Raw genomic sequence first — 12,850 nt, forward strand, 5'->3', positions numbered from 1 at the left:
ACATCACAAATACTGAGAAAAGGCTAAAAGATGTTCTGTAACCCTCAGTTATGCTCTTCTTGCAGAAAAGATATATTTTAAAAGCTATGTGTAAACATATAGAATATTTACAGAGCCATTGCTATTTAAAATATAATTCTCCTGTGCATGTTGTTATGTGTGTGGACTTTATTTTACAGAGATTATGGCTGCTGTAGGTAGCAGGGTGTTGATATTGGAATTATGGTCAGCTTTGCAGCTATTCACTCAACAGACTGCAGTGGTGCTGAGGCATGCTGAGAGGATTAAGAGAGAAATGTAATGGATTATCTGTTGCAAGAGGGTTGTTTTGAAAAACATATGGAATGGTAGTATTTTAACTGCAGAATTAGTTCTGAACAGTTCTTTTATGCGTGTATTCATCTCCATTTCAACCCCTCCTGCTCTACTTCATTTCAGCTGCACAATTACTCCTTTTATTTCACCAACTCTCCTATTTTTTAATCCTTGCATCCTGTGCTTCATTTTCATAGGTAGGATGCTGAACAACAGTTAGACAGTTCTGGAGGGCTTTGCTGCAGAAGTGGGTACCACATCTTTGTATCCATCCATCAACTAGATGACCTCAGAGGAGCAACATCAGTAAGCTCATGGCAGATTGCACACTAAACGTAGCCGAGCATGTTAGGAGGTGTGGTGTCCATTTTAATTTTGGTTTAGTCTAGGTATATGGCTTCATCTTCATAGGGACAGTGCGTTTGATTGTGAAAAAAATCCTTAAGGTGGTTTTGTCCCATACCCAGTAACAGAGACTTGATTCTACAACTTTGTATACATGTAACAGTGCTTCAGACTGTGGTTCAGCTAATTTGAATGCAGTTCAGAAGATTTTGACTGTGAGGCCTTGAAGGGTCAGTCCTTATCAAATATGGCTACTGTTGAAACATATTTCTGCATTTTAAAATATTTTTCTCACAGAATGTCTCTGTTTAAAATTCTGTTATTCTCCCCTTTCTGCCTGACATTCTAATAATAAATAAGTTGTTTGCCTAAAATATTTTTTCCATTGCAGAAGAAATTCTCGTGGAAAATACATTAGCAGACTTGGAACAAAAGGTGCAGAATGGAATTTCCCAGTGCATTCCACCACCCAATTGTTCTGTTCCTTGCTGAGAACCAGTTGATGTGCTCATTTATAACTACATGTTTTTGTAGAGAGTTATAATGCAGTGCTTTCCACTGCTAAGTAGAAAACACAACAAGAACTTGTGTGACCAAATAACATCTTGAGAAGAGCAGAGTGGAGCAGTTAGATTGCACACTTGCTTAGCAGTGCCTATGCATATTCAATACATCCCAATGCTCATAGTTTGGATACATGCCCCTGCAGCAGGTATTTTGTCATTAAAGCCCAGCACAGACAGGCACAGGGAAGTGTATGTTTTTGCAGACACAGCAATTCCTGTGTTTATTAGGTTATTTGACTAAGCTGCCACATAGGACATAACTTCCAAGAGTTCACATGACTGATGGGAAGAAAAGAAAGAAAGAAAGAAAAGAAAGAAAGAAAGAAAGCAAGCAAGAAAGAAAGAAAGAAAGAAAGAAAGAAAGAAAGAAAGAATGAATTCAGGTTTTATTTGGAAACAGATGGAGAGACTCATCCTAGAGTGAGATGAGGAGTCCCTTTCTGGTTGCTGTGATAAGAGCTCCCAGCTTAGTGTTTGGGAATTTCAACTACTTTTTTCAAGTCAGAAAGACATCCAGTGGTTAGGTGCCTGAGAGGCATTGCCTCTCCTGTCCTTGCAGACAGGGTTTTTTAGCTTGGAGAAAAGAAGGCTCAGAGGAGGCCTTATTGCCCTCTACATCTACCTTAAAGAAGGTTGTAGCAAGGTGGGGTTCAGTGTTTTTTCCTAGACGACTACTGATAGGACAAGCTGCACTGGGAGAGGCTGAGGTTGGATATCAGGAAAAACTTCTTCACTGAAAGAGTGATCATCACTGGAACAGGGTCCCCAGGGGTAGAGTTACCATCCCTGGTGAATAAGTGTGGCACTTTATGGTATGGTTCAGTGGGCATGGTGGTATTTGGTCAAAGGTTGGACTTGATGATTTTGGATTTCCAATCTTAATGACTCTATGGTTCTTGAGGCAATTTTTTTCACTATCATGTCTTTGGCCCTTTGTGGAGGAAGACATTATATGGTGGTAGTAGAAATATAACAGTCAGCACAACTGCTGAATAAATCAGCTGACTGACCTTGCAAACTTCTGAGCTCTAATTCTGTGGGGTCAGTTGTAAGTAGTTTATGTTAACAGACATTTAGATCAGTATATTTAGAGTCCCAGTGATGTGAATGTAATCATGCATGCTATAATCTCTGCAAGTTTCTGTAGAAAATAGTGTGATTGCTCCTCTTAAAAATTTGCTTCGACTTTCTCTTGTACTGGTTTTCCTGGGGTAAGGTTAATTTTCTTTACAGTGGCTGTGTTTTGGACTTGTGTTGAACACAGGGCTGATAATATAGAGATGTTTTTGTTATTGCTAAGCAGGTCTTCCACAGAACTAAGGCCTTTTCTGCTTCTCATATACTTGCCATGCTGGTGAGGAGGTTGGAAGTGCCTGGGAAGCTGGAATCAGATATGTTAGGGACAGGTGACTCCAGCTGACCAAAGGGATATTCCAAACCATGTAACATCATGCTCAATACGTAAAGTGTTTTCCCTACTGAACAATCTTCATCTCAACCCAAGCGTTTTCTGGCTTGTACCCATCCAGGTTTTATCCCTGATCCTGCTGGTGAAACAGTGAATGAGCAGCTATGTGGGACTTGGTTACCATCTGGAGTTAAACCATGACACTTTCTTGATTCCTATGGAGAGCTTTCTGCACCCTGTGCCCTCTTGAGGCATCACCTCTTAGAAAACAAAAACATGAGCTGCATTCCTTTTAGTAATCTCTTTTTTTGACGTGGCTGGTATATGAATCCTTCCTTGCATGTTATCTTCTCCATGTGATCTTGTGTATATTCAGTGGCATAATGCTCCAAAATATTGCAATTGTCTTCCCATCCTGGCAATGTGTGATGGTTGTCATCTCTCTGAGACTGGAAGCATCTGCCTGTGAATATGTCCTTGAAGCTATAGGAGTCAGCTTCCAGCAATACTTCCTGAGGCAGAGGTGGGAGTTTGAAGGAGCATGACTGACTTCTGGTGTTCTCCATCAGGACTTTATGCAGTCATTTCACACATCTGTGTGAGTTCAGGGGGTGTGCAGAGCTCCAGAAGTTCATCTTTCAGGATGCACTGAGAGAAGGAGAGTCATAGTAAGCACTTACACCTCTATTGCAGAGAATACACATTCAGGATTCTGGTGAATTAATAAAACAACTGAATTCTGTAATCTGGAAAATGGCTACCCTTCCCTTTCAGTAATTAATTTCCATTTATAACCAATGCCAAGTTCCCAAACACAAGGAGACCCTTCTGATCACTGCAAGCTGTGCTGTAGATTCCTTGGCCAGATAGTATCCAGTAAAGAAATTGTTCCTAGCAGTTCAGCAGTGCTTTCTGCATAGCAAGTATAATGTGAAGGAGAAGTATGAATATGAAGCCTCCATTGCTCAGAGAATTAGAGAAGACTTTAACCATTGACTAAGATCTCTGCTTTGTGGCTGACTTTTCTTGGCATGTAATACAGTGGAAAGCCAAAACTCAAACCCTGCAGTTAGGCTGGGGGTTAATGATCACTTTCCTATGTTCTGTGGACTTTATTTTCTTTCTTTTAGGGTGGTAGGAAACCACATGGCATGAAAAAGTCTAAGAAAAAAAAGTAAAAAGGATATTTTTCACCCTGAAAAAAAAAAAAAAGATGGATAGAGTTAAGAACAAAAAGGCATGCTGGACAGGCACAATGCAATGTGCAGGTATCAAAGCAGCTTGCCTCTGTGTGCACACAAGGCTAGTGATGAAGGTCTGAAAAAGCAAGCAGCCTGGAAGTATTTCTTTGACAGCAGGTCTTCTGACCAAATCTTCATCCACAAAGAGAATTATTAAGGGTAACCCTAAAGCTCAAGAGGGCAAGTCCTGTGTCTGAGAGATGTTTCAGCTTGGTGTGCCAGCCCTGCCAGCTTTTCTGACAGGGTTTAAATTGTGTGGGGGAAATGCCTGAGAGCATAACGGAGACACGTTTTAGCAAGGAAGGACTCTGAAAGAGGTTTGATGGGAAAGGTTTGTAGTTCAATACATGCTCTGATGCCCGAGTGGTGCACTCCTCAGGGGTCCAAACCTGCTGGTGTAAAGTAGAAAATCATTTTAGCAGATCTAGTTTGTGCTGATGGCTGAGTTGGTTTCCGACCAACTCATAGTTGGGGCAAGCAGAAGGAAGGTTTGCAATCACCTCTTCCTCGCCACCAGAGCCAATGCTGTGCTGAGCATAAGCTTGGCTCAGTGTGGGACTGTGACACTGAATCCTTCATAACAAAATGCACTAAGTCCAAAGCATGCATTCTGGTCTATCATATAAGCAATATGCCTTTTTAAAATTGTCACCAGCACCTTTATACATGCCAATTCTGGTGATAATTGCTGAATTTCTACATTTAGAGGAAGCAAGTGCTTCATTAATATCACAATGCGCTATTGTTTATTGCATGTGTTCTGTTCCTTCTAAATATAGAATTTAGGTAATTATCACTGCAGTTATTTATTGACTCATTGCGGTTCAAATGTAGATACATAAGATCTTGCTGTAATATTTATTTTTAAAAGTTTGGAATCTCTGAAAAATCTCTCCCATAGATGGGTTCAGCTCTTAGCTTCCTATAAAAATTTCATATCACAATTTTGGATGGCCATCTGGTTTGTTGAAGCCTGGAAAATCTGCCTTACACCAACGCAGAAATTTTGCTTAAGAAAAAAAAAAAGAAAAAGCACCACCCAACCCTCAAAGATATCAAGGGTTTGGGGTTTTTTTTGTTATTGTTTTTGGTTTTTATTTTGTTTGTTTGGTTTTTTTTGTTTTTTGTTTGCTTGTCGTTGTTGTTGTTGTTGTTTTTGTTTTTGTTTTTGGGGTTTTTTTTGTTTTTTTTTTCCATTCCTAGTAATTAAAATAACTTTGTATGTATCTTTTGTTAGCCTTTAGTACTGGAGGATTGCAAGCATTTCTCAAAATTAACATACAGGAAATAGTTCAGGAGAGTAATATATTTTTGTTTTGTTGTATTTGTGATGAGAATACACATTTTTTGAGTCTAAATTACTAAGAAAACTTGGAATTCTTCAACCTCAAGTGTCAGTTGCCCTGATAGACATGCCAGCCATACCTGTACTTACAAGATCTGTCTGGTCAGGAGTTGACAAAAAAGGCAAGAGTGCCTGGAAATTAGAATTTTGACCACCTATAGATGCTTTCAGCACAGGGTGTTGAATTATTTTTCGTGACTACAACTCAGCTGTTGTTCTAACCAAGTATGACTTGCAATATTTTGTGGCAAGAGAAAATTGTAGATAATATCTCCTTGCATTAGACTATGCAAACATAGAAGAAAAGTTCTTGCTGGTAAGCACTTGGTCACCTGCTTAATAAATGCTCATGTCTGGAATGGAGTTATGTGAATGAAAGTGAGATGCTGTAGTGTCTTTAGAATTGGCATTCCTTTTTAGTAATGTAAGAATCACAGAAACACAGAATTACAGAATGAACTAGGCTGGCAAAGACCTTTGAGATCACCAAGTAAAAGTATAATTCCAAACCCTAAACTATGCTGATTGTTAAAAGCAGGAATTATGAACAGCAGCATATTGATATTGGCACCGTAGCTGCTGCTTGCACCTCTGAAAATCTCTGAAAATTAATGAAATATTTTTGCTGCAGAAAGTACCATTCAATAGACATACTTTGAAAAAAAACAAAACAACAAAACAGAAAAGGATACAGAAACATCCTTTTGGAGAGCTTGGCTGAAGTAGTGTCTTCAGTAATTTTCTACTTCTGGTGATAGATCACTGTCTTAACTTTTTGTGCAGGTGAAGCAGCAATAAATAATTGCTGTCAATTATTTATATAGCTCCAGAGAAGTGAAAAGCCTTTCTTGCAAAAATTACAGGTCAATGTCCAAAGCAGTATTAAGATCAACACTGGCATTAAAGTAGTGTGGTTTACATCGAGCAGAGGATGGAAGTAGAAAACTGTGTTCTTGGAAAACAGGCCGATGGGACTCCTACTGTTCGCTGATGAAGCTATGCTGTTGCACTCAAAATGTAGTCAAGAATGTGCCTGTTTTTTATTAGGAGAACCCCCTGAACAGCCCCCAAATCCGTTACTATAGGAGATTCTATACGTACATAACAGCTAAGTGTGCCCTGTGACTTTCTGTGCTGCTGGGCAGGTATGTAGATGGGAAACACAATATTCTCACCCACTATTTTAAAGGCTGATCAAGATTAAATTCAACAAGACCTGATAATGGCTTTGGGATTTGCCTGCAAAGAACAGGTAATTAGTCCTTGCCTCATGTTCGCTTATTTTTCATCAAAAAAGAAATATGAAAGCAATACCAAAATGTGTGTTAATTATGTTTTAAATATATAATTTTTGTTTGTCCTTTTAGCAAATTTTTGCATATGAATTTATTTTTCTTTTACTACTGTACTGATTGAGCAGCTCATTGGAGTGTCACAAGCTATGTTTTGCTCTTTTTAATTTCTTTTTTAGCTTTGAAATTATTATTGTTCTATTCTCTACATATTTATTTATTGTCTTAGGTACATACAGAAAAAAAATAGAATTCCTGTGAGGCATTGCCTGTTCATGCTGTGGTAGTGTGTTCTGCTTTTCTTTGATGTATGGCCTTCAAATTGTTTGCTCACTTCTCTTTTCCCTCCTGTCAACCTCCCATTACCATAAGCTTGTCCTACATTTTTTGGAACATGTCCTACATTTTTTGGAACACTTTTAGTAACCTTCATGTTCTTTTAAAATTTGTTCTGTACCTTTTTATGTACTTTTGAGTGTTTCTTTTGCATACCACTTCTTGTGGTGATGTTATCAGCACTTTTCTGATTCCTCAAAATTGCAGAGAACACAGTAATACTTGGTACAAAAAGAGTGCACATATATTGGAAGTAATTTTTTTCTTCTTAAAATTAGTTTCTCTTCAGTTTTATAGGAAAAAAATTATTTCAGATTACAAATTTAACAAATAATTTGGAATCAGGTATTTTTCTCCCTGATTTCCTGTTCCATAATAAGGTAACCAATTATTTAGTTAGAGGAATGGCACTTAGAGTCATGGTAATTGTCATAGATGTATATAATTAACATATTTTCTGGATGTCAGAAATCCCTTTCAATCTATCTAAGTTAAAGCATAAGACGAAAAGCAAAAAACTATTTGCAAAATGACACTCAAAGCTATTTCAAATTATTTCTGTCAAAATAAGTTTCTGTAAGGATCACTGTTGATCTGTCATTAGCAAAAACTCTGAAATCCTGGATGACCCACATTGTGGTCTTTTTAGCCTTATGCACAACATGGGAAGTTGAGGTCCTGCAGGCTGGAATTCAGAAACAAAAAGTCTTGGCAAATTTGTGATGATGCCAAGACTACTGTTAATGCAATGCAACAAGAACTAGTATAAACACCTATATTTGGGTGAGGCTAAATAACTGTACATGCCTTCTGTCTGAATGATACAGGGCTGTGGGGTCCTTTGCAGCTGGAATGAGTTGCCTGCATTATTTTGTTACAGAAAAAAAGAAAGAAAAAGGGACAAAAAATTCAAATCTCTGCTGAAGAAAAACTTGTCTATAACAGAAGAAGAAAACATTCTATTATGTCTGATGATGTTATAGTGGAAGAAAAGTGCAATTATTTGTGCCTTTCTCCATGAAAGTCTAGATTCAGACTTTTAGCTATCAGTATGGCTGTATGACAGTGATTGGGCATCCAGAAAATATGATCTGCTGGGAAGGCTGAGGGGTTTGGGCTTATGTAATTTTGAACAATATAACTGTAACAAAGAGTTTAACAATTCACCAGTTTTGCAGAGAGAAGCTTAACAAAGCTTCTCTGTGCTCAAGGAGCAGATAAAAAAGTAAGCATTTAAACTGCAAAAATTGTAATTATTTATTAGGACTGGGATATCAGAAAAGAGAAATACTAGAAAAGATATCATGGCCTTTTCAGGCAGGATCTTTCATCAAATATCTTTAAGTGGGAAACTTTGCACAAGTGCCAGGTGTGATGAGGTTGAATTGGGCTTTTGCCGTTATAGAATGATTACCTGCCACAACTCCTACTGCTAGTACATTCCTAACAGCAAACTAAGTAGCTGACTTTACATCGCTATATTTAGATGTTTTAAACTCAGCCTTATGAAAGTAGTTGTAGTTTTTTTTAGTGGTTGAGAATTCCTCCAAAGAAGGTATCCTAACACACTCTAAATTGCATCTTAAGAGACTTTAAAGGGATGTAATACATTACAGCATGTATTCAATTCTGTAGGTCTGTTGAAGTATTTTCCTGAGGACCTGTCAACATTCAGATCTTCTTCTTCTTCTTCTTCTTCTTCTTCTTCTTCTTCTTCTTCTTCTTCTTCTTCTTCTTCTTCTTCTTCTTCTTCTTCTTCTTCTTCTTCTTCAGTGAAATTCACTTACACAATGATTTTCACCTAAACATTTTACAGGGGAATAATTATTATTCTGTGACTAAAGTAGCATAGCTTTGACATGTTGGTACAAATTCTGGCAGCAAATGGACATATCCTAAATTAAGATCAGTTGAAGTAATTAGATAGGGAAAAAATACAGAAAAACTTAGAAGTAAAGAGAAGGATCTTATAAACAATGCAGAAAATCAAGATATCCCTTTGGAAAGTTTCACATTTGTTACTGATTGGTTTTTTTTAAGTTAAGGATTTTTGTCACTCAACATTCTTTAGACTGAAATTAAGATATGGTTTAGGACTGAAAACTGGGTTTGCACGGATTTTTTTTTAAAGAAATATGTTCATTAAAAAATTGTAAATAGAAGCATAAACCTGAAAGTTGGAAAAGGTTAACAGCTGTCTATTATTTTTCCATCTGCTTTTTTCCTTAATATCAAATTTATTTATATAACCTGCCAGCCTTTGCCCTTTGGTACTGTAATTGTTACATGTTGAAAATGTACATTTTAAAGATGATTTTAAATTAAGATGGGTTGGATTCAGTTGCCTATTAAAAATCAAATTATGAATACAAGTTTTCAGTCAATAGAGTTAAAGTGGAACAAATAGTTTGGGTTTGATCAAATGTGCCCGTCCTTACTTCTCTCTTTGCATCAAATAAGATTCTGAGAACTGTAGGATTAAATTAAATTTCTGCAGAGGTTGTTATTCAAATAATGAATATATTAGTTTCAAGGTAACGTTATGCAAAACAGTTCATTCTGTCACATTAGAAATAATGATTTTTTCTTACCTTTTTTTCCATTTATTGGTAACAAATTTAAAAAAGAAAATCTTTGTTAACATGAAAATAAATGTCAGCTTTCAGAATGGATTTGTAGGTCTTCAGCTGGCAATTTGAAAGCAAATATTTTTCAGTCTGAAAAAATTTACTATATGTTCACTAACATCAATACTATTTTATTTACAGAACTAATACTGGGGCAGAATAATGAATTTAGATTTTATATAGAAGTAGTTAATTTATTACTTTTTTTTTTATATTCATGGATATTAGAACTAAATTTGGTACCACTGGAATATTTCAGGGTAGATTACCAGCCCTTGCTTCTGCAGTATTTTATTTATTCCTAGTAGTAAGAATAACATGACAGTATTTGAAGGGTCTAACTTTATTTAAAACATAATTTTCTGTTAACAGGAAAAATATTACACACCCTTTCTGACACAGCTTCTGTATCAGTTTTGGATTATCAGTTTGTAGAACTGGCTGCTAATTTGGTAGGAAACAGCTTTGGAGTTGCTAGATAATATAAATTTTCTTTATTGTCTGTTGTATTCATAAATGAAGTGCCATCATTATTTAGGATTAGTAAACTTAGCATCTATTTGGCATTTCTTCTCCTGAGGTACAGCAACATTGCATTTTAGAATATTTACATGCAAGTTCATTCAGGACTGGGTTAAATTAGCAACTTTGTTTACAAAAATATCACCCCTCTCTCAAATGGTGGTACATGCCAAGTGGTGATCGAGTGAAAATACACGCTGAGTCAGTAGTGTATCTGAGTCTTTTATGTTGACCTTAATGAGGCTTCAAAATTAATCCAGGAAACATATGGTATTTTTGTTCTTTTAAATAGCCTTTTAGCAGCACTCCTTCACACAAAATGTTCCCCCACTTACAGGTAATACAGCCTTAAAAATTAGTCCTTAGAAATACAGTTAATAGCATGATGGGAAATAGAGTGGGGAAGAGGGAACTCCTAGGCTAGGATTGAGGACCTTTGCTTTGTTCTTGTCTCTGCCACTGTATTGCTATATTACTATAGGTAGTTACTTATCGATCCTATTTGGTCTCTCCGTAAATCTTCCAGATGGCTTTTTTATTTTTTTTCCATAGCACCTAGCATTGTGGTCCTGTAACCTCAGCAAGAATATGTTTGGCAAATTATGTGGCACCTTCTCTCCTTGGATCCGCAAACCCACTCAAAGGAAAATTATGCTTGCCATGGGTGTTAGTACCAGAATTGAGACACAGGTACTAAGGCATGTGTTATCTTCTGAGGTATTTCTCATGGTCTTCTGGTGTCCATATGCAGCACCATTTATACTTTTAAATGCAACAAATCTATCTCATAGAAGAGATAGATTGCAATGAATTTTCCAGGAGAAAGCAGTTTATATTTAACTGCTGCAACCTGTACATTCGAATTCACAGTGCAATGTTCAAAGAAGAAGTCCCAACTTCACTGCTACAAAAAAATCACCATGCTACAAAAAACAAGTTCTCACCTCTGGAAACAATGTACTAGAAACATGAATTCCAGTGTATCTACTTATTTTATTTTGGCCTGGTTTTTTTTTTTTTCCACTTCATTTTATTGCATTTAATGCTTATTTTTATCTGATAAAAATTCTAAAAAGTTTCAGAACTGACATTCAGTCCTCTGGGAGAAAGAACTAACCCTGAGGAGTGCAAGTTCTTCTTTTGGAAGGCACAATCTTTGTGTCACTGACACAAGACTATTGGAAGTGAGCTGAATAGCTGAAGAATAGTCTTCGCATTGCAATAAGTAGACTGTCATTCTGCTGGCAGCTCTGCAAAGTATCACACATCAAAGCTTCCACACTGAGCTAATACTAATTCCAATGTCCCATATGAACACACTGTGTGTATGGTGGATGTGTATGTACAAGGGGAAATGAAAACATGGGAGAAAGAGATTAAATGAATGCAACTTTTGGCTTTTTTTTGTTTGCAATAAAAACCCCCTTGTAATAACAGGATGTATTCACAGTCTTTGCTTTCTTTAATTTCTTTTTTATTAAGTTGCCAATAAGTAATTAAAAATTGATGGAAAACTTTCAGGTTTTTCCTATGTATTAAGAAGAAATTGGGGAAAAGTGCTCCTAAAAATCAGTCTCAGAAAAAAAAAAAATTGTTTTTTGGGTGATGGGAACTAATGTAAGTACTTTCTGATTGCTGTAGTTGTTTTGTTTTCTCCTATCACAAAGAAATAATGGGTTTGTTATGTATATTGTCACTACACAGAGCAAGAATGAATTGGTATAAAAATCCAAACAAAAAGAAAAGACTAAATATGCAATAGTTGTGACACTGATTACAACTTGGTAAAAACTTTAATCTGCTTTTTAAAGTACATGCAATTTGAATATTTTGTATGCAAAACACACATGACTGTGTATGGTGAGGATCTGAGTGATGTGTGGCATTGCTGCTGTGGTGTGTGTCCCATTTCCCAGAAGATGGAAGGTCCTTGTAAGTCTCACTTACCACTAAAATTTAGCTCTTATACAAGTATCTGGCTTCAGTGCATGTGAAGATATGTGCGCAACCCCCCCATGCTTTTCAGATTTTAAAGTCCTAGGATTAATTTTTTAAAAAATTAGAATTTTTCTTTAGAAGTTATATCTGAGATCTAAGTTGTTTTTTGGGTTTTTTTTCCTCAAGCAATGCAGTGTGGCTGATTTATCTTAAACCCCTTAAATTGCTGGGGAAAAAAACCCCAACAAAACCAAGAACAGCCAGAATAAATTCATATAGTCTGTATTCCTAATTTTATCATTTACCTTAAAGGAAATAGTTTAATGAGAACAAATACCTGGGCTCCAACACATATAATATGTAATTTTATTTTTGTTTTAGATTACCTGAAACTCAAATGGTGTGATGCTGACCTTTGACAAAAAATTGGCCTCATTCTTCTCTCCATGGCATGGTGAAAAATCTGTGTAGTGGTTTTGTTCCTTTCATTAGCTGTATAAAGAAGCATAATTTATTTACTTTTTAAAAATTTTTAAGCTAAAAACAATGCAATTCTCACAGGTAAGTAAAACTTGTTTCTCTCTTTTTCTACCCAAAATATTCTAGATCACAGAATAACAAAATGATTCAGGTTGGAAATGACTAAAGTTAACCATTTGATGCAACCTCCCTGCCTCAAGAAGGGAGTCATCATAGAGGACATGGCACTGAATTGTGTCCATACTTTTCTTAAATATCTTCACTGAAGGAGACCCTACAACCTCTCTGGGTAACCTGTTGCAGTGCATAGCCACTAGAAGAATAAAGAACTTTTTCCTCATCTTCATACTGGTTTATAGCAACAGCAAAAACAAAATCAACCACAGTGATATCTAATACATTTTTATCGGTTTCAGACATTGCTCCGTCATCACG

Source organism: Passer montanus, unplaced genomic scaffold (genome assembly GCF_014805655.1).
Source record: "Passer montanus isolate IOZ18808 unplaced genomic scaffold, ASM1480565v1 scaffold91, whole genome shotgun sequence".
Taxonomy (NCBI): domain Eukaryota; kingdom Metazoa; phylum Chordata; class Aves; order Passeriformes; family Passeridae; genus Passer; species Passer montanus.